This window comes from Rosa rugosa, chromosome 7 (genome assembly GCF_958449725.1).
Source record: "Rosa rugosa chromosome 7, drRosRugo1.1, whole genome shotgun sequence".
NCBI classification, from domain to species: Eukaryota; Viridiplantae; Streptophyta; class Magnoliopsida; order Rosales; family Rosaceae; genus Rosa; species Rosa rugosa.
Window position 1 is genome coordinate 38,643,076 of NC_084826.1, and position 23,950 is coordinate 38,667,025.

At 36.1% G+C, this 23,950-nt stretch overlaps 1 long non-coding RNA gene across 6 annotated transcripts; it reads left to right on the forward strand.

Annotated features, from left to right (window-relative positions):
• The first annotated feature begins 1,249 nt into the window (after window positions 1-1,249).
• LOC133719692 (uncharacterized) lies at window positions 1,250-14,108 on the forward strand. 6 transcript variants are annotated; one of them, XR_009851385.1, is made up of 9 exons: window positions 1,250-1,509; window positions 1,603-1,698; window positions 8,737-10,461; window positions 10,568-10,652; window positions 10,742-10,780; window positions 10,861-10,914; window positions 11,041-11,158; window positions 13,499-13,740; window positions 13,841-14,108. It is a non-coding gene; the product is annotated as an uncharacterized LOC133719692 (long non-coding RNA). The 6 variants fall into 6 exon arrangements; XR_009851387.1 differs by having other exon boundaries at window positions 10,568-10,604; window positions 10,690-10,780; XR_009851386.1 differs by having other exon boundaries at window positions 10,568-10,604.
• Window positions 14,109-23,950: the final 9,842 nt, after the last annotated feature.

Sequence of the window (23,950 nt, forward strand, 5' to 3'; positions counted from 1 at the left end):
AAAGGGAGCTTAATCATGATTAGATAAACTTCCTGAAAATTTTACATTATTTGATATAGCTCATACCCACAAGATTGCCAGAGCTAACCGATCGAAAAAAGAAGTTACGAATGAGTGGTTATGAGCATAATAGTTTTATGTTGTATTTAGGGTTTAAGGTTGACCTACTACATAGAGACCCAAACGACAATGACAATAGCTGAAATTTTGACCATAATCATTTCTTCTTATCATGATAACATCTAACGGTCGATTTTGATAAAGTCTATTTCCTCCACATTATTACTCATGGAAGGTATACTTTTCAATACAACTAACAAACAAGTTAGACCACATTAGTTGAGTAGTTGACATATATTAATAAACAGCTAACCAATTTCATCATCATCTTGCCTTTAATCCATATGGTCAACCGATGACACCTGAAAAACACTTTTTATTAATTATATTCTTCTAAGGGCAACCCTATCAAGAAATAAGGCATTGGAGAAACCGACCGTTGGATGAAATGGTTGAGATATTTTATGATTATGTTCAATATATTATCCGCTTTCGACTACGTCCTTACAATGATCTACTCGGTCAACCACAATTAATTCATTTTTACTAACACTAAAACACATTCATGTCATCCAAACGGGACCTAATAACACTTTCCATGACCATTTCTCTTATGGAATACATGCATTACATATAGACAAGAACTGGAGAGACTTGATTTTCGCGAGATTAGTCTCTAAACACTTAAATGTTAAATTTATAAATAAAATTTAATCAAATCAACGTCTATTAATTTTTTTTCTTTCCATTTCCTTTTACAATAACCAACAAATTTGATTTCTCCCACTCTTTCAGAGTATGGGAACTTGATTGAGGAAATCCAATTCATGCTACGTCATGTGCAGCAAGTCCGTCTCTCCTATACCCCTTGTACTTGTAATAAAATAGCACATAGGTTGGCTAGTTTAGCTTTTGAATCTGAAGAGACCTTCTGTTGGCTTCAGACCACTCCGGATTGCATCCGAGACATTGTACTAAAGGAGATTCCTCCTCCTGCTTAGCCTATTAATCTCAATCCTTTTTACCTCAAAAAAAAAAAAAAATAACCAACAAATTTGAAAAAATAAATAAATTGGAAAGAAAAAAGTTAAAAAACAGAAAGTAAAAAGACAACGAAAAATAGAAAAAAAAAAAAACAACAACAACAGAAAAAGATATGAGAATGAGGTGGCTCGATCCCAATCTCCCATGCTGCCACAATCATTTCTTTCTGCCTTAGCCACCGCACCACAGCAGCGGATGCGTTATCTTCGTCTTCAGTTTGGATTTAAATAAGCTGAATGAGGAATTTTGCTGATTCTTCTTCAAGACTTTGACTTTCTCCACAAGATTTCACAATCTTAATTGTTCACCCGATCGGAGCTCCACCTGTAGTAGTTCTAAAGTCCTATTGCGTGGAAGTGGGGTTTTAACTTCTCAATCAGCCTACCAGAGCATTGGAAGTAAAAGGTATCATATTTCAGATGTTCAAGCTTCTGTGAGTTTGGAGACAAGCCGCAAAGAATTTGTTTCTCCAAAGTTAACTACCAGTCCTCTTTGTAGGTTATGTTCATCAACATATGAGTTTGGGCGGAGGTGCTCAAAGACTTCAATTCATCCCAGAATTGTGCCAGCCATTAGAGCAGCCCATGCTTTAGGGTATGTGATTCATCCCATGCATATTCTTTTATTCCATCATAAACTTTTTCTTTTAGGAAGCAATTTAATTCAGTTTGGGGGTGTTGTTGACGTGATTTGAGGATTGTGAGTGATGTGAATCTATTTTTCATTGAGACGATTTTCAAGCATCTTGGTCTAGAGGAATATTTCTCAGAAATCAACACTTAGGTTATGTTGGTGATAATTTCGGCGGAGGAGAAGGACAAGATTCAGACGACTAATAAATTACCCTGGAAATCCTCCTTTGGCTCAACATAAATATCGAATTGTTAATAGTTCATCCTTCTAGTTTGCCATTGATGGATAGTTAACCCCCTCGATCTGTTTCTACTTTCTACCTCTACCTCGGTCTCTCTCCTCGCTAGGTAAATCCAAATTCACCCAATATACAGATAACGAGAACCGCGAACAGGCTTAGCCTTTTCCATCTTCATTTCCCTTAATATACAGATAAAGATCGGAGCACCGAAGACGCTCTCTATAATTACGGGTTTTGCTAGAAGTTGCGCAGTATATATAATGCATTTCATTTTTCCCCCCCTTAGAGCAGAGGTATTTGCTTTAAACAAAAAAAAAACAATAGGTTTTTCTTCTGCTCGCCCGCAGTTTGTCCGATCTGTTTCTTGTCGGAATGAACACAAACATATAATTTGGCAAGCCATATATAACATATATGATTTCAAGTGTCAATTAACTAATAAAATTTATGAACCACTTAGTGTAATTTTAGGAGACTCTTTATTTTGACTCCTTAGTTATTTTGGAAAACATGTTTAGCTTTTTATCAATTTTAGTAGCTATACCAGATTTCTAAATGATTCCTTTTATTTTAAGAATTAAATTATGTTTAGTCCCTGTACTATGACCCTTTTTTCGTTTCAGTCTCTGACATTCTCAATTAATCTGAAAAGTCCTAACGTCAAAATTTCCGTCTGATTGGTCCCTCCCGCGACAAATTAGGAGTTGGGCTTAGGTAAAATGTCCAATATACCCCTCTGTTATTTCTTTTTCCTTTTTAATTTCTTTTTCTCCTTTTATTTTTATTTTTTCTTTTTAATTTCTTTTTCTCCTTTTTTTTTCTTTTTTCTTTTTAATTTCTTTTTTTCTTTTTAATATCTTTTTTGCTTTTTCTTCTTTTTTTCTTGTTCCTTTTTATTTTTTTTTCCTTTTTTTCCTTTTTAATTTCTTTTTTGCTTTTTCTTTTTTTTTTCTTGTTCCTTTTTAATTTCTTTTTTTCCTTTTTTTTTTTCTTTTCATTTTGCCTACTTTCTCCTTCCTCAACCCACCAATCCCATTCCGATCAAACTCCACAACCCATCTATTTCTCTCCCCAAATTGAAACCAAACCCAGCAAAGACCTAGCTTGGCGGTGCAGAGATGGACATCGAGCAAAAGCAAGAGGCTAGGAGCTAATCGATCACTTCTTCACCTTCTCTGAAGCCATCTCCCTCTGTTGGGATCCGCCCTTGCCTCCATCATCGCCGACGCCATCTCCCAAACACAAGCAGATCCCAATCAGCTCGGAAATTCGCCGCTAAACCACTCCCCTCTTGTTTTCACAGCCTACTTCTCTCTCTCCCACTCAAATCTCACTTTCTCTCTCCACATCAAGCCTCAATCTGGAAACTTTTCACTGAAAACTACCATTTTTTCAGACATTGAGGTTTTTGGGTCTTGCTCAAAATGGTGATTTGGATTTTGGGTCTGGTTGAAATGATGGTTTTTGATGGCCAAGTTGACCAAAACCAGAAGTGAAGAAGAAGAATAGTGATGGAAAGGGAAAATGGCCGCTGGCGTGGAGAATAATAATTGGGGTTTCGGGTCGATTTGGATTGGTTCGCCGACGTGGCGCTACCGATGCAGCATGATACGATGGTCATTAAAAAGGAAAAAGAAAAAAGAAAAAAGAAAAGAAAAAGGAAAAAAGAAATTAAAAAGGAAAAAAGAAAAACAAAAAAAGGAAAAAAGAAATTAAAAAGGAAAAAGAAAAAAGAAAAAAAAAAGGGCCACCGGCATGGAGAACAAGAATTGGGGTTTCGGGTCGATCTGGATTGGTTCGCCGACGTGGCGCTACCGATGCAGCAGGATACGATGGTCATTAAAAAGGAAAAAGAAAAAAGAAAAAGGAAAAAAAAAAGAAATTAAAAAGGAAAAAAAAAATAAAAAAGCAAAAAAGAAATTAAAAAGGAAAAAGAAAAAAGAAAAAAAAAGGAAAAAGAAAAAAAAAGGAGAAAAAGAAATTAAAAAGGAAAAAGAAATAACATAGGGGTATATTTGACATTTCACCTAAGGCCAACTCCTAATTTGACGCGGGAGGGACCAATCAGACGGAAATTTTGACGTTAGGGACTTTTCAGATTAATTGAGAATGTTAGGGACTGAAACGAAAAAATGGTCATAGTACAGGGACTAAACAGAATTTAATCCTTATTTTAACTTTGGGAAAATCGTTCAAACATCACCTGAACTTTGTTCGACTGTTAACTTTCGTACCTATATTTTTTCAAATATCAAAATGGTACCTGACTATTTAAGCTCGATCCAATTTTCATACTTAGCAACAGTAAAAACGTTAACCCCGTTAACTTTTCAAAGGTATTTTTGTCCTTTCAGTATTCATCTTCTTCCTCTCCAACCCCAAATCTTCCTCATCCTTTTGCCACCACAATTCTCCACCACAACCTGAATCGAAACCCCTCTTCTCCTTCTTTTTCTTACTAAGCTCCTCACAAAACTCCTCCTTCCACCCCTCCCTCGGCTTCGTAGCCTTCTCCTTCTTCTTAACCTTGTCTTCATCCAAAGACACTCACCATTCGCTTTTCGGCCTCTCTTTCTTAATCTCTCTCCCAGTCCACTCCATTACATAGTCCTTAACCCTCCCTGACTCGGACCCTCCTCCTCTACCATTGTCCTGCTTCCACCACCAATCCTCTAATTTCTTCCCTTAACTCTTTCTCATTGTAATTTCACGAGAGGGAGATTTGTATATCAGAAGAGTGAAGAGTGACCATGGGGGTTGCTTCATGTTGTATAGGATTATTTGTAATGGTATATATGAGATTTGTTTTGCTTCATAATTTTTTTTTTCTTCTTCTTTCACACATTGAATTGAATTGGGCTGCAAAAGCAGCCGTTTTTGTTTTTGTTAAAATTTTACGATGTTGATTGTATGAATCTCTAAATAATTTTATAGGGAATATATATCCAAAAGAACCATTTTTTGTTTCTTTGATATTGCGACATTCCTCATGTAAAGTTGTTCAAAGTTTGTGGTTTACCAATCTAATCTTATCTCTTTCTGTGCAGTAGTAATGGTAAAGAAATTAGGTAGCTTTAGCCTTTACTATAGTCTCCTTGCATAAGCCCAAAATGCAGGAAATTGCGCAGATTTTCTGGGAATAGAGGAAGAGAAGGAAATTGGGTTAAACATTTGTTTGATTTTCGTTTCTAATTTTCGTTGTCTCATGTCATAATCATAAAGATATAAAGCCAAATTGATTTTTGTTGTTTCCAATTGGGAGGGGTTGTTGATGAATGCTGAATGAAGACGAGAGAGATGGCAGAGAGAACAGAGAATAAAGAAGAGAAAGAGAGGGTCATTGTATTTTCACGAGGGAGTGGTGGAAGGAGAAGTTATGTGAGGAGATTAGTAAGAAAAATAAAAAGAAGAAGAAGAGGGGTTTCGATTCGGGTTGTGGTGGCAGAAAGATGAGGAGAATTTGGGGTCGGAGAGGAAGAAGAGGAAGAACACGAACCAACAAAGTCAGATGGAGAAGATGAATACTAAAAGGACAAAAATACCCTTGAAAAGTTAACGGGGTTAACGTTTTTACTGTTGCTAGGAATGAAAATTGGATCGGGCTTAATGTCATGCCCCTGATTTTTAACATAATTAAAAATCGATATACAATCCCATAATTATACATGCGTGATCGTTCAGTCATCAATATCAAATACCTGGAAACTTTTTCCCTTTAAACTACCCACATATTGATGCACTGAACCCACTATGTCAATATTTACCCGCTCCACAGAGTCATATATTACATAAGTTTACGAATTAAATTGTCAACAACAAAATAAAACGTAAATGCTCCTCAGAGCTTACTACAACGGAAGTCCAAATAACGGTAAAGTCACAAAATTGGCTTCCTACCGTTTAGCTGCAAGTATGCAACCCCAACTTCAGCCACGATTATCTTGACCTGCAGGATTAACCCCTACACCGTTTGAATGGTGCACCGGGTTACCACACAACAAACCCGGTAAGCTTTTGCAAGCCCGTATGAGTAACTCAAACAACTCACACCAAAATCATGGGATGAACCCCGCACTTTTCAATCAAGAACCCAAACCACGCTTTAATTTCTAAAACACGAATAAAGGAGAACAACTCACCCTTTAATTCCCATTCAAATCGAAATAAAGGAAAGCAACTTAAACCTTGGTTTCTTTCAATCGAAACATAGAAAACAACTCACTCTTTGATTTCTATCAATCATACCAAAACGTACCATAGAAAACAACTCACACTTGAATTCTATCAATATAACATAGAAAGTAACTCACACCTTGATTTCTATCAATCGTACCAAAACATACCAAATCGTTAATAAGGAAGCAACTCACACCTTGTTCCCTAAAAACACGTAATGTCATGAGTTATCAATAACCAATTCCCGTTACCCCATGAATTACCTATATGGCAGACAGACTAGAGCTCTAACTGAAACGTAACCACTCGTCCGGCCAAAGACGTGATTACCTGATATTCTGCCCAAGGTCATAGACCTTCGTTCCTCAGGCCGCACAGTCCCTTGGAGCAAATCATATGCAGTCGCGCTGGACTCAAAATCATTACACAAATCTCAACGCTTTTGAAAACAATCGAAATCAACATTTCCATAATCATTGTTTTCCGAAAAGCCACAAAACAATAAAAAGCATCATTTCATGCATATTGTTTTCATACACAAATCTCAACGCTTTTCAAAACAAATCAAATCAACAATTCTAAATCATTTGTTTTCCAAAAGCCACAATCCAAAACAATAAAATGCATCATTCATGCCTATTGTTTTCCACAATCCACAAACCACCAAAACATATATATTTCACGTAAATATATATATACATAGTCATCCGCTCAGGAATGCCTACTAATACCAACTATAGTTTGCAGTTACTAAATAACTCTCAAAATAAAGGTATTCCGTTCATTAATGAACCTTGTGAGATTACTCATCTCGAAACTCCTGCTGCGTCTTCAACCAAGAACAAAGCAGCCAATTCACAAAACAACCGTCCAAAATACTTCGTCAAGTACCTAATCACATACGGTTTCCACTTAGTAACAATTCACAAACGATTTAAGTCCGAAACCCCTGTTTTGAACTAAAATCCCCAAAGTGGCGCCAATCGAGGCAAAACCACATCCGAGACCTCCCAAAGTCTCCGGAATACGTCCACGATCGATATGACCAAACCACAAGTCGATCGGACGCTCGAATCCTCACGGATCGAATAAATCAACCGGTATGAAACCGTAAAAATCATAACAATTTCATACGAACTCCAAAATATGCGTATTATATATCAAAACGCTCGTATCGATAATTAGAAGACATATAATACCAGAAACATCCCCATACATAGCCGGAACGCCGCCACAGACCGTGGCGTACCGCCGCCGGCCAAAACTCAATATTTCATAAAACTCCCAACATCAAAGTTCTTCATCTAAGCATGCTTGTGAACTTTCATAACTAGCTCGAAGTCAGAAAACAAGCATAAAGGTTCGAAAACTACCTCACATACAACTTACGAATAAAGCATAATACCAAATATTCGTACAACTGGTCCATTATTAATTACCAAAATTAAATAACAGAAAATCCAGGTCATCACACTTAAATAGTCAGGTACCATTTTGATATTTGAAAAAACATAGGTATGAAAGTTAATAGTCGAGCAAAGTTTAGGTGTTGTTTGGACGATTTTCTCTTTAACTTTTAACTATTTCGGTCCTAAATTATAGAGCAAGATGAGACTCTATATTATTTTTGTAAATTTCAAACATTCTTTTAAAGTCATTTTAATGTAATTTATAATTATATTTAAGTTTTTTATTTAAAAAATAATATAAATTCAAATGTAGCTAAACTAAAGAGAGCTGGTGCAGATATATTTTTAAAGTGGTTAGAGCATCTTTAGCAATGCTAGTCATTGAGACTCTATATTATTTTTGTAAATTTCAAACATTGTTTTAAAGTCATTTTAATGTAATTTATAATTATATTTAAGTTTTTTATTTAAAAATAATATAAATTCAAATCTAGCTAAACAAAAGAGAGCTGGTGCAGATATATTTTTAAAGTGGTTAGAGCATCTTTAGCAATGCAAGTCATTTTTTAGTCAAAGTTTAGCTAAAGTAGCTAAAAAGTCATTTTGGCTAGCCACTTTAGAAATACGTCTGCATCAGTGTTCTATATTTTAGCTAGGTTTGAATTTATATTATTTTTAAATGAATACTAAATAGTTTAAATGTATTTATAAATTACATAAAATAACTCACAAAGAATGTTTTAAATTATAGAGAGTCTCATCTCGCTTTCTATGTTTAGGAGCGAGATAGCTAAAAGTTATAATGGAGAGCCTCTTAGGAGTCTGGTGCAGCTGCTAAAATATCTAAAAAGCTAAACATGCTCTCTAAAACAGCTAAAGAGCCAAAATAGAGAGTCTGCTAAAGATGCTCTAACTAAATAACTTTTTAGTTATTTTAGCTAAAATTTAATTAAAAAATGGCCATCATTACTAAAGATGTTTTTATGCTACTAATAAATAACAATACCTCCTCGCCATTTGACCAAAGAATTCCATAGACAATGAAATCAAGCACAGATGCGAAAAAAACAAAAAGATTTGTCATGTTAAAAAATAGACTTTGTTTTCTTTTTTCAATTTTGTTTTTAATATGGACTTCTTTTTCTTTTTTTTGTGTGTGTGGCAAATAAGCAGTCCGTTGAAACAAAGAGAGAAACAGGGAAGCAAGGACCAAAATCCAAACCTTACACAGAAGGAGGAATAGGACCTGCGTCAAACAACAAAAGCTGAGATAAGGAAAGAGGGGGATTGAGAATCCAATCCGGAGGACACACTTTCCTATAAGCAAGACGAGCAACACAATGTGCCACTGCGTTTGCAATCCTGCTGGACCAAGTCCAGCTAACTGAAAACAAAAGATCTAGATAAAGCTGCAATAGCTTGAACAACTGGAGCAACAGACCAATCTACCACCTCCGAATGATTGTTGAGAGCATTGATAAGATATAGCGAGTCTGATTCCATAACAATGGAAGAAAGAGATAAAGAGGAAGCAAGAGAGAGAGCTTCCAATATAGCTAAACCTTCTGCAACGATTGCCTAAATTGCCGGCACTGGTTTAGCAGAACCAACGAAGAGATGCCCAGTAGAGTCGTGAAACAAGGCTGCAATACCTCCACAGACAGAAGGACCATCCCAAGCCGCGTCCATGTTCACCTTTACACTTCCCAGCTCTGGAGGAATCCATCGTGGAGGAGACAATGTAGAAGTGTGGTGCAACACTGTAGAAGAATTGGAGAGAAGATGAAGGAACTCTAGAGTTGCTGAATGAGCCTTCCGAGCAACCAGTAATGGATTTGGGGAGCAATGGTCAAAGACGCATGCACATTTGGCTTCCAAATGTGCCAAACCATAAAGGCCATATGAGAAAGCAAATGAGAAGAAACATGAGGGGCAGACTGAGAAAGGCCAATCAGGTCCTCAAACCAACTATCCAAAGCAGTAATGGATCTTAGTGGCACTTTGTAACTCACCAGAAATATGGACTTGTTTGAACAGTCAATTCTAAACTACTCTTAATGAATGGCTTATTCATTTTTTAAAAGGTAATTTAGCCTTTTTGAACTCTCTCACTCTCTCTCTCTCCCTCTCTCCCTCCCTGTCTCTTTCCCACCCATCCTCTCCCCTACCCACACTACTAGAATTTTGCTCTTAGACATCATGGCAATCACATCGGTGAGGAATTCACGCGATGTAAAAAAATGTCATTAACATCGATTCCTCAAATTCCGATTTATATGTATATAATTGACATCGTTTATTACTGTTGACTGATGTCTACACTTTGATTCAAAAATTTACAAAAACGCGGAAAGACTAAGTTAAAAACTTTCGGGTACGCGGGGAACAAAATTTTCATTCCCCCCACACTTTATTATTTTTCCTACTTTTATCTCACTCACTTTCATCGTTTTCTCTCTCGCTCTTGCCCGAAACTCAAGCCCTCTCCTCCTTCCTCTCCCGCCCTCTTAATTTCTACGGCCACCATCGCCTTCCTCTCCGCTCACTCCCGCTACTGTCTCTCTTTCCTTAACCACCTCCAACCCCTCGTCGGCGCTATCGCCTCCACCCGCAAGCTATCTCTCTCTCTCTCTCTGTCTCTCTCTCTATCTCTCTCTCAAGCTTTCTAGGATCTCAGAAGATTTCAATCTGGCAAAGCACCCTCTACAACAGGTTTCAATCTGAATTAATTGAGTTAATGGTGAGTCACTGCAACTGAATTCTTTGTTTTCTGTTTAGGTCCTGAGAATTTTGGGGGTTTTCAATTTTAGGGTTTTAATTATAGATGGGTGGAGATTTGGGGATTCCTACGTTCCCTGAAGAAGACTGGGAGCCCAATATAATCACATGATAAAATGGGTAAGCTCACAACTAGTCTTTTGAAAAGACTCACTTTTTCTCCTCTAGCTTCGAATTTTCAATTTCTCCATTGTTAGGTTTCTGAAATTTGCTGGGTTTTAATCAGGTTGGTGAATCTGAACCTTTGAGCTGATCATCGAATGGTATTCCTTTTGAATTTGAATGTTGGCATCTGGGTTTTAATTCTCTTGGTTTGTTCTGATCTATTTGCTGCTTCATATTTTGTAGGCATGGTTTAAGTTGGGTTTCTTAACTTATCTTTTACTCTCATGGATATCAGGTAGCTGATTTGTATGTTGGTACCCGTGCAAGCCGAGAGGTAAACTGAGCTTTCTTGTACATGTCACAAAGTTCATATATGATTAGCGTTTGATAATATGATTTTACTTGCATTGTTAGTTCAAAGGCATGTCCCTCTTGGAGCATCTGTTGCTGATTTGTATGCAGGAGCAGGTGTTATCAGATTATCATTGGCTGCTACAAGAAAATGCACGCAAGAATTTAAGATTTCTGTAAATGCACAATATTAAAACTCAGAAGTCTCGAACTTTATAAAGTGAAATTCTAATTGTTTTCTAGGTCTGTGAGATGCATTGAGATTAACAAAGAATCAAAGCTATCCTTTGAGAAGACGGTTGCCCGCCTGCCAAACATAGTAGATAGCAGCATCAGCTGGCATCATGCAGACACTTCTAAGGTTAATAACCCTGGGAAAGTTTATGATCATATATTTTATGAGCTAACAGTTAGAATTATGATCATAGATAATTTCAATCTCAATTCTTTGATTACTTTCTATTGATTTGCAGTTCTTCATATTCAAATACACGTCTGGATATCTTTTAGCCTCTCTTTGATTAAGCTCTGTTCTTATAGAAACCAATTGGAATAAGCTTTTATTTCTACGATGTTGTTAACTCATACTCTGTTTCAATTTTATATTTCCAAATAGCTTGAGTTTTGACAAACTGAACTGATGCATGATCTTTGATAGTTTGTCTTTCATTTCTCACTTTTCTTCAAAACTATATATGAGTTTGGATGTACTTATCAAATTGGACTATCACTTGTATAAATTATTTCAGAAACTACAGTTTCCAGACCCAGCGACCTGTTTCTGTAAAACTGTAATTTTCTGTTAATAATTTGAAGTTATTTTCTTCTGTGAATTTGTAGTGGACTTGTTAAAGAGTATTTGAGACTTGGAATCTCCTAAAAAATATTTTTCTATAATTAGTTATGATTTTTCAAAGTTACAGGTCTGTTGCAGGAATTTCTGAAAACAGTATCACTGTCATGTTCTTTCTGTTTCTTTTAGTATATTTTTATGTACAATCTTGCTTCAAGAAACCAGTACTTCAAAAGTAGGCATTCCCACCTTTCATATAAAACCAGCCTGCCTCCATTTGGAGTTCGTATGAAAGATTTATATCACGACAAATTTGGCTTTGTGCATTAGCATTTCTGCTGCACAGTTTTACTTTACAAATCAGATCTCAAATAACCATTTCTAGATGTTCAATGTGTGCTATAATCCAGTATTTCTATTGTATGATAAAGCAATTAGTTTGTTTTTATTTGGGGGGCTACAAGGTGATATCATTGTTGCAACCTTGGACCTTAAAAATGATGGGGTTCCTTGAAAAGGAAACCACTGGGGAATTTTAAAAACGTAGCTGCTTGTTCTATCATATTTTGGAGTGCTTTTACATTCTTCTTGTCTAATAACGTACATAAATATGATATTTATTGGTTCAGATCCGCCTTCTTTTGGCTATCAGTTAAGACATAGGAGAGGAAAATCAGAAACTACTCGTGTTTTGGCTGCTGTACTTATTTGACTTCTTTGGATACAATTTGTTTTTTGAGTTTGATCTTTTTGTTCATTTTTTTACTTGCTGCATGTATTTGTTTTGTTTTCTTTTCAAACGATATATAATTTATTTGTGACCTCTAATTTAAAGTTTTATGTCTGCAGTCTTTGATTTGATTCAAAATTTTAAATTTTCATCATAAAGTTCACTAATATTCAAACCTCATATTGTTTCAGTAAGTTCTTTAGTCTGACAGGTTAACTAATTATATGTAATAATCCATAGCTTCATTAACTAACTATCCTGCTGTATTTCTATTTTGTTGGTTCCTACTAAATACACTATATGCCATGAATTTAAGTTTTGATGAGTTTAGGAATCACAGGAGCTAGATTCATATATGCCTTTGTTGAAATTGTGATATGAGTTTGAAACAAATTTAAAACTTTTGTGTATCTTTTCTTCAAACAAAGCAACTGAAAACCAATGATCAAAAGACTATTACAGAGAAACTAACTTGGTGCAATAACATTCATATTGGGGACAAATTTGGCATCGTAAATCTGAGTCATACAAATTTTTTAGTTTTCACTAGTGAATTGCTAACTTTAAAGGAAATTTAAACTGTAAGTGAATGTGAGACTAGATTAGCAATGAAATTTATGTAATATCATAACTTGTCTCTCTCTCTTTGTTTTTTTTCCCTCTTCTTTTCAATATTACTGTAACAATTTGATTCAATTGATAATCTGTTTCCACAGTTGTACTTCATCACTTCAGTATAACTAAAATCTCCCCTTCTCATGATAAGTCCCAGTCCTATAATGATTTAAAGGTCTAATGCAAGTTATGAACATCCCTGTTACAATGTTTCTGTAATCAGAGTTTGGTTCTGATTTTATAATGGAACTGTTTAGATTTTGTTTATTGAATTTTGTAGTTTGATAATGGAGTGAGAATGGAGCAAAAATCATAGCAGAGAAAGCTTGATGAAATTAGTATTAATTGATCTCTCAAATGCTTTTATTCTTTGTGTGAATAATCATTTGTTTTTCTTGTGGAGTTTAATAAATTCATTAAGTATACCTATTCATTAAGTATACCTTCTTTGAAACGACAAAAGAATCTGCTCAGTAAAATGGTTTTAGGTTCTATGTGTTTGTTTTGTTTTTTTTGGATGCTATTAGGAACCCTAAAAATCTGATTTGTTGTTTTTTGTGTAGTTGGGACTTGAAATTTGCATATATTGAAGAAGTTGGGAAGACCAGGTTTGGGAGTTTAAGGATTTTACTAACCAACTCCAACATCTTCTGCAGCTGCAACTGAAACAATCACCTTTCGAACAATTGGAGCACTTACTATTTTGAACAACCACCAGCAACAACTTTTGCTAGATTAACTTATAGCCCTTTTGTAGAGCTAGCATTTTTGCACCAGCTCCAGTTGAATGGACTTCAACTAAAAGGTAAAATATGTAAAAACTCTTTTCACTATTTCAATAATATGTAATAATTTCCCTTTTGTATTTCATTGTTCTAATTCATTGATAAAAACATATTCCGCAGCAAAGCGCGGGTAATTCATTAATAACGGTACATCCTGCAGCAAAGCGCGGGGAAGTTTTCTAGTATATACTATGAAGCAATCTGGATACTTGATGTTTCAAGAAAGGTTGTAGTTTTACTTAATTTATGATGTACTTAAGGAAATAAGATGTATTGATTCGATTTTGGCGTGGTTTGTATGTCCAAAATCTGTTCACTAGCTGATGCTTTAAGATTGTGTATAATCAGATTGCTTGAATTAATGCAATGCCCCATATTTAAGAAGCGATGTTAAAAAAACTAATGGACATCAATGTAAACTATAGGGAACGATGTCTAATATCAATATGGACATCGATTTACAATTTGGAAAACAATGTATAACATCAATATGGACATCGATTTACAATTTGGGAAACGATGTCTAGAATCAAAATGGACATCGATTTACAATTTGGGAAACGATGTCTAATATTATTATGGACATCGTTGTTAACCTAAAACCTGATGTAATATAGTAAAATGGACATCACTTTATAAAAGGAAACGATGTTTATTATAATATTACACATCGTTCATACAATATTAAGGATGTTTTTTTTTATTTTATTTTTTGTTTTTATTATTATTATTATTATTTATTTATTTTTTTTTTAGTATGGGTTTTTGGAACTTTGGGTAACTGTTCTCTTTAGGTGGACTGCCGGTGGTATCTCCAAGAAGAAGAAATTCCAAGGCGCTTCCGCCGCCGCCTCTTTGGGCTCTGCCATAATCCAACCCTCCACTCTCATCTCCCATGGCACTCCTGATCTCAAAGAAATTCAGATCCTCACTATTTGGTTCATGTTCGAGTTCCGTCATTGCACCGTTGATGATGAGATCACCATCGAGTCCTTCTTGTTTCGTCATACTCTGCCAGTCTGCCTTAATCATGACAATCTCCGACGATGTCTTTGAATGAGAATTACTACTTCACAACTTTGATATTTTCCTCTCTTTCATTCAATTAGAATTGCGTTTTGTTTAGTTGTGATATCTGATGAAGGGTTTTTGCAGGTGATTTTCATTTGGATGGGGTTCAACCCCGTTTAAATGGTTATTGTTCTCTCCCACTGGGAGATAGTGTTCAATTTCTAAACAGTGTGATGTTCCAAATTGTCCAGTTACTCGATTGAGTTCCATATTGCTCTACTCTATTCATCATGGTTGACAGAGGTAAACACATAAACATAGATTTTTCACAATCCAAGACAACCAGCCGTCTATCAACTTCGTGTTTCGCTACTAGTGGTGGTCCAGTTTCGCCGGCGGGAGGTGCGAACAGTTGCAGGAAGCTATGAGGCGGTTACTCACAAGAAGAAATCACTCTATTTTGCAGGAGTAGGAGTAGGAACTGCTATTGGATACAACCAGTTGGCACAGGACAGCTGTCCAAACTTTTACTTTTGGGTTTGATAGCAGAATTGGGCCTATCGTAGTCCACCTCGGCCTTTACTCATGATTGTTGGCTTATTGCTGAGTTGGTTTAGGTTCCAAATGTTATAATAGGTGGTACTCTTTCCTCGGTTCGGAATTTTTCCCATTGGGTTTTATACGAACAAGGTTTTAACGAGGCCACCTTTAGTATAGGTACAGGAGAAGTGAAGACCTTTTTCCACTTCTTCCATTTTCTGGTTATAAGTATGTACTTTCGTGAAAGTTACAGGCAGCGCAGCTAATTAGTAGTGAACGCGCTTTTGTTTCCTGACTTTCATATTAGGATGTGGATTGTCTTTTTGACTCTCCCGTACTTATATCTTGTAATCGTATCTCATGTGAATATAGTTCCGCTTTATTCTAAAAAAAAAAAAAAAAAAAAAAGAATGTAGATTGAATCTTAAATAGTAGGATATATGGAAAATATGCGTGAACCTCACAAATGGCAGGCAAAACGAAAAAAATCCGATGTCTGATACCATATAAAACATCGTTTCTAATATGAGTAATGATGTTAAAATGAAAACTTCTGCTATTGGAACTATACTTCATTAAGCATTAAATGCCAAATATAAAGATTTAACAATATCTAAACACACTAATATGTCATCGTAATAACGGTTTTACATCGGTTCCATAAGCTTATTCGATGTCTATTGTTGAACTGGACATCGGTTTTTGACCGATGTCTTTGTTCGTGATCTTTAACATCACCCACTAAGACATCGGATGATTTTTTTTTTAACATCGGTTTCTGGCCGATGTCTAAGGCAAAAATCCTAGTAGTGCCATACAAAGACACACATGACATTGGTTGCCTCAAACCCTCTCCCCCACCCATACAAAGGCACACATGACATTGGTTTTCTCTGTTTGAGGGCTACTATTGCAGGACTACATGTATAATTGTATATCACCCATAAAATGTATATGGATTGCGAATGGAACCATGCTATGGAGGAGGAGGAATTGTCCAAGCCCTAAACACCTCATGTGTATGAAAATGGCACTGAAACATGGGTTCTTGCTTATGGCTATGGTTCAGACCAGACTCCCTCCCTCCCATACACAGACACACATGACATTGGTTTTCTCTGTTTCAACTACTATTGCAGGATTACATGTATATCACCCGTAAAACCTATATGGATTGTCATGGTTCACATTGACTTTATCTATTTCAACTACTATTGCAGGACTGCATGTATATCATCCTTAAAACCTATATGGATTGCCAATGGAACCATGCTATGGAGGAGGAATTTTTCAAGCCCTAAACACCTCGTGTGTACGAAAATGGTAGTCAAACATGGGTTCTTGCTATGGATATGGTTCAGACTAGACGGTTTGGCATTACTTCATTCTCCTTCTTATTATTTCAAGGTTGTGGTTTTCGACTTGGTTTTCTCTGTGAATGTGGATCTAAAACTCTACAACCCTAAGAAGTACACATCAAATTTCAATGTCTACACTGAAGACCTGGTTTGCCTTCTTGACGAGTTCAAAACAATTGGGATTTTTTGGAGATTGGATGCAGTTACTAATTCATGATTTGGCATGTACAGAATGAAAACTTCATTCTCCTAGAGAATTTTTATGAGAATTTTTATGAGAATTTTTATGAAAGCCTTTCATTTGCTTTGAAGTTTTATTTTCCTAGAATGTATCCTAATTTTTGGCCTAATATCTGGGCCAGTCCATTTATAACATGGTTGGATGCATTGTTGTTACTTGCTACTAAAAGACCACTCCTTTTCCAGCACCTTATTTTGTTGACTAGCTTTCCCAGGTGATCATCATCCTAAACATCTTCAATTTGAGGCTCACAAACTCCAATATGCTCTTCAACATTGATATGGTGTGGTCTAAGACATCTGAGATCCGACCCAAACTATGGCCGATCTTGGTGGCTAGAATGAACCCAGCCAACCTTTTTGAACCAAGAGTCAACTAGGAGGACAAGTCAGCAGAGAAGGCGGCAACATTGGTGGAGGAGGGTCATCTAGTTTTACTGATGTACTCAGATCCCATCCTCATAAGCTTCATATGACCAGACCAACAACAACAAACATCAACAGTATTCAGATAGGATAGAGTAGGGTAAAAACACAAAGAGACCAATTTACCCTTCAAAATATATCAGGTGGCATATGTGACAGTTTCAGTATGTAAGGTATCAAAATTCATAGTGGACAATTTTTTTTTTTTTTGATAACAAAAGAAAACAATTGAGATTAAATACAAAAGCCCCTAGGGCATCCAGACCTAATCTATCAAAGTTTATAGAAACACGAAAATGTAAATCACTATCCCACGACCTTTTATCTTGGCAAGGGTGGCCAATGTTTGCTAAGGTATCCGCAACAAAGCTTGCTTCTCTATAAACATGTCTAAAATGAATGACCTCAAAATCTTTAGCAATTTCTTGAATGTCCCAGATAATTTTTTGTATCTCCATGGAGTTATTGATAGGACCCGCCCGAGATTTCACTCGAAAAGCCGAGTGGGCATGCTGGGACCACCTTAAGAGAAATTCTAGCAGAATTTTGGCAGAATTTACCCTAAAAGTGGACTACCAAGTAATATAAAACCTGTGGACTACTAAAAGTGGACTACCAAACCTGTAGACAATTGAACACTTCTACAATCATCAACCACAACTCCAACTCTAGTGGGCCTACTTGCGTTCCTTAAAGATTCAGTTTCCACCAAGTAATATAAAAGAAACTTAAACTCAAATCTCGAGTCTCAAATTACTACTATTACAACTAAAAATTGGCCATAAGAGAAATTAGGGAAACAACTTAAATAAGATACAAATCGGTTAAACATATAACCTACAACCAAGTTGGAAGTGGTGGACACTATGCCTCGACTCCTATGCACGCTTGGCTTCAACTACAGACTGGGCATGAAAACCAAAAAACCAAGGGAAAAGCATTTAGAAAAATTGTCAGAGTGAGGGGACGAAAAATAAATGATTTCAAGTAAAAAAAAAAATTTAATACTTTTCCATTTTATTTCTCAAATAAAACCAAAGCATGCAGGAAGATCTCGTATGTAATACCCTGAAAATTCATTATTAATTTCTTAAATTTTTTTGTAATTAATAAAGTGTTTGTTAGTAGGATTTCGTGGCTCGAAGGAGGAGCGAAAGTGTTTCGGGCGAATAATTACTTGAAACGTTTTATTTTCGAGGAGTCAAAGGGTTGACTTTTTATTCGTTAAGTTTCTCCAGAAACTTGCTAGTTGTTTTACTCTTGATGATGTTTGGTTAGATAAGACTCCTACTATCATTCAGGATGTTCTCTATGAGGATAATTGTGGTGGCCCCTCTGTAGCACGGGGTTCAGGTTTTATGTCCCCCCCGTTGCAAAACTATTTTATTAATATAATAACGTCTGTCGGGCGTGGGGCTGAGTCTCCCAGTTAGGCTGGGTTCCAAACCCCTTTCAAAAAAAAAAAAAAAAATCGTAGAGCGTCAATACGAGTTTGTGGACATGCGGCACGCGAAAATCGGAGTTCGTGTGAAGAAGTTATGGCTATCGGGAAAAGTTTCCATTTTTGGATAAATAGAAAAATTAGGGAAAAAATCAGAAAAATACCAAGTTTCCAAAAACAAAAATACGGATATGATTTTCTCTCCCGAGCCGCCACCGACTTGTTTTCTTCTTTCGGCCATATCTTCGTCGTCTGGCCACCAATCTGGCCGCCACCTGACCCATTCAAACCGCTTCTTCATCCTCTTCAAGTCTGTGGTGGTGGAGCACGCGATTCGCCGCCTAGACAACACAGCAAGGATGGCGGTGGGTTTTAGGTCCGCCGTGATTTCTCCATTCTCTGGCCACCTCTGGCCACACCACCGGTCACATTTGAAAGCCCAGAAGACGTACATCAATCCTCCCAAGTGGTTTGAACCAATTCACAGCGAGGAGGAATAATCGAACGAAATCGAAATTTTGGGATTTTCCGATTTCTTGGAACTTTCGAGGTCATTTCTGGCCAAATGGCTTAGATTTTGACTTTGTGCTAGTTGTGAAAGTTGTTGTACATGCTAAGATAAACATTTTGGCATAGGCTTCATAACCCAATTTGGGGGTTGTCAGCAGCACGTGGAGCCCACACTCAATCACTGCCAGCGGCGCGTGGCTGCGCGTCCAGCCAGTTTTTGGGTGTCTATTTCTATATTGTCATCTACTCGTTAATACAAGCATGTTGATATATTATGGGGTCATGTTGTGATCATTTGAAGCACCCTAGGTTTTCAGTAATTTCGATTATCTCAGTTTTCGATCCGTAAGGATCCGACTGTTGGATCGACTTGTCGTTTTGATATATTGATCCTAGAAGTGTTCCGGAGACCTTGGGAGGTCTAGGAGGAAGTTTTGTCTCGATTGATGAAATCTTTGGTTTTTGGTTCAAGTGATCGATTAGAACCGTAGCCGCTTTCGTATTAATCATATACTAAGTTGAGACCTTATTTTACTTTGGTGCTTGACTAAGAGGGTTTTGTACTTTATCTTGGCTATGAGAGAAGACATAGCTAGATTTAGAGGTGAGTAATCTCACAAGGTTCATTTATGAACGGAGTTCACTTATTATTTTGGATTATTCGTGTTGGATCATTATTCATATACATATTTGTGCCCTAAAACATGAAAATTACTTGTTCTAAAGTCCAATTTAATGTTGACTAATCCAATTCCATTATTCCCCTAATCTTGTACTTTTGCTTAACCTTTGTGTTTATTTATATATACTTATTATGTTTTCCTTATCATGCTCGGAAATGATGGACAAGCATGGAAATGAACTAAAAAGTCAACCTTAGCACATTTTCTTACTTCGGCTAGGAGAAAGCGAACTAGACAAGGAAGGAGGGTCGGCAGCCTGATCAAACTTTGTTGTAAATCCAAATGAGTTAAAACTTTGTAAATCCATTCTAGACATCCTAAGGATCATTTATTGTAAAGAGTTCAAGAGTTAGTTCGGAGTGGAAAGCCTTCAAAAGATTGATCTAAGTTTCTGACTAAAAGACGAAAACGGCAAAACCGGACCTGTACGGATTCCGGCAGCATTTCCTGCCAAACTACGATGAACTATGCTCTGAAATTTTACCATAAATTTTACTCCATTACATCTTTTTCTCTCTATATTCTCTACAATCCACTATCATCTCCTCCACAAAACCTCCATCACCACCACTATCAACACAAAACCAGCATCACCGCCACCATATATTCATAACCTCCACTATCACCACCACCAAATTCATCATCTTTTCCATCTACCCATTATATTTCATATACATAAAGCTTCACAATTCCACCATTTCACCACTTGATTATTTCTACATCTCATATTCCATCATCAATATTTGAAGAAGAATGAGAGGAGTCTAGCATCACTTGAGGAATCATCATCACCATGACAAAACTTCCATGAGTTCATCTACACCATCCTCAATTTGATCATCACTAGTCACTTCTCTATCCCTAATTTTTAGTTTGATGTTCATAAACATGTTGGAGCTTATGTATTTGATTATGAGTGAGTAGTTAGTTTGTTGGGGATAGGGTTGAAAGCCCTAGCCAATCTTGTATGACTTTGATGTAAATATTATGTTTGATGCACTTTTCTTTAGCACCTTAACATGCTAGTTCAAGAGTTGAATGTTTATGCTTAAACTTAATCAATTTGGGTATGAATATTTACCATGACATGAGAAATAATCAAGGCTTGATTAACCTTGGTTGTTTGAAGCATGATAGCATATCATATGTGCATGTTAGGGTTGTGAACTACAATCACTTAGAGATAAGCTTGGTTGGTTTGCATAATCTCTTCATCTCCAATCTTTATGCACTTAGGTAAATGCATTAGATACCTAACGGGATTGAAATGCATGACTTAAGTAGTTAAGTACTACACCCGAGAGGGGTTGCTTGATATCATCAAAGGAGCATGTCTCTTGTCCTACTCGAGAGGGATGCAAGGAGAGAAATTCGCTAATTAAAATGGCATCACTCATTATAGAAGCATCATTGTTTGCAAGAAAGGCTAAAGGTGAAAACCTTAAGTCCTAACTCTCATCCATTTTATTACATCTAATTTAGCTTAGGCTAGTTTACATTTCAAGTATTCATTTAGCTATTTCCGAATCAAATCATCTCCAAAACCAAAATCAAAACACTACCCCGTCTTGCATATAATCACCATGAACTTTGGTTCACTTGTGAGCCCTTGTTTTTAATTTGTACATTTGCATATTCATCTAGCATCCTTTAGGTTTTCTTTAGCTAGAGTGAGTTTTCCAATATCTTGGGTACGATATCCCCTACTCATAATCTCTACACTATAACTTAGCCCTTATACTTGAGGGTGCCTATTTGGCTAACAAGTTTTTGGCGCCGTTGCCGGGAATTGGAGTAAAATCCGATTCCTAGCTCGGTTTGCCTTCGGGTAGCTAGAAATTGTACATTTTTTGTGTTTCAACTTGTGTTCTTACATTTTCTTTGTTTTGTTAGTTTTTGTGGTAGTCACCTTATTTTCGAAATTGTGGTAAGTACTTTGATAAGTAAATTATTAAATTGTGGTAAGAAAAAGATAAAGTGTGAGCATGTTGAAAATATATAAAAAAATTAATCTTGCCTATTTGCTAGTTGCTTTTTGCTTATTACTTATTGCAATTTCACCTTTTAATTGCAAAATTAAATATTTAGTACTTAGATTTATTTCTTCTAGATTAGAAGTTGGTTGAAATTTGTAAAAATTTAAAGTAAATTAGATTATGAATTTTATCCTTATAACGTCGAGCTTACTCGCCCAACACCACTAGGTCCGTCCAATTAATGCGATGTCTAGGCCAATGATCGAATAAGAAAGTAACCGAAAGGTTGACAAGCGAGCATTGCTCCACCAAAATCTTTTCCCTCCTTACCTGGTTGCATTGAAAGGAGTTACCGAAAGATTGCGTGATAGGCAACACCCAATGATCAGATTCCTCTTCTCTTTACTTAGTGAAAGAAATAATTAAAATTAAAAAAAAAAAGATACATAGTCGCAATTTTTAATTTTTGTATATACCTTGCATTTTATTTTATTTCTAGTTACTTATATCCTTCACTTTGTGTGTTCTTTAGGTGTGTATGAATCTTATTGCTCAATCAAGTGAAGAGCATCCATCTCCTCCAAGCACACCAAGTGACGATCAAGACCATATCATTCAAGAGGATAGTGGTGAAGAAGATTCTCATCCCATCGGTCCACGTACTCACTCTACTTCAATACGTTGATCAAAGAGCAAAGGAGTTGATAAGGCAACTAAAAGAGGAGCGTCCTAAACTAAAGATGGGTGATGAACCAAGGCCATTGAAGGACTACACCGTTCCTACTTTCACAAATCATCCAAGTTGCATTCTCTTGCCACCATGTGCTCATGCCTTTTCCATTATGCCAATGATACGCTCAAAGCAAGCGCATAATTTAACCCTGAAAAGATCGTTAGTAGTATAAGCAAATAGGGATCGTTCTATTCCGGGGATTGAGGGTACACCTGTCATTGTCAAACAATTAAACAATTAAAATTAAAACAAAGTATAATATTCACAAATGTATTCACAAAATATAAACATTTTACACGAAAAGGGGGGATTTTGTTTTTGGTTTTTTCGAAAATGAAACTAAGTTAACAAAAACAATTAAAATGCAAAAACATAAAAATACGAATGGAATGAAGGAACAAAGATCAAAACCGAAACTTATGATTAAAATTGATTCAAACCCTAATATTGTTCATCTAAGTCATGAGAAAGGAGTTGATCATGTGAAACATTCGAAAGCAAATGAATTCCCATTTTTTACTTTTCAATGCTAATTAACCTAAGCGAAAGCACCTAGATTAATCCTATCAAACATGCAATCAAACCCTAGAAAGCTAGTCAATCATGTCATGTTTAACGCATTACACATAGAGAAAGGCTATCAACTCAAGTGTACAACTTAGTATGGAAAAGTCCACCTAATTGCAATTCTCTTTAATTAAATTCGATCTTTGTACAAAACCTTTACTACTTTGATTCAAGTTTACACAAAACGAAAAGTCGATTTCATGTTCTTAAACCTAGCACCATTCATATCGAAACCCTAAGTGTTTGCAACCACATAAGATTAAAATACAAAAGTTATCTATAACGCAAATTTAATTAAACAAACCCACATAAGCAACTCTCGAATCACAATATATGAATCTGAAAATTCTCAATTAATCATAAAAATTCCAGAAATAATACTTTGTTCAAACATATATGTCAACTAGTTCATAACCAACGAAATTCAAAGCAAAGGTTACAAAGGAGAATAGGATTACACCGTGGATGAAGATGAGATGGATGATTCACGTTGTGGATTCTTGAAACTCGAAAGCAAGCTTCAAGGATGGCTATGGATGGAAGTGCTCACGGCTTCTCTTCTTCTTCTTTGGCCTTGCTTGAACTCGTGGAGATGACTAAACTTGAAACTAGAGGATGGAAAGGAAAATGGAAAGACAAAGAAAATGGAATGGATGAAGGAATGTCCTTTCTTCTTTGTTGTAGCCTCTATTTATAGGCTACTTTGGATTTAAACAAATGATGATATGTTAGGTTTGAGCATTTA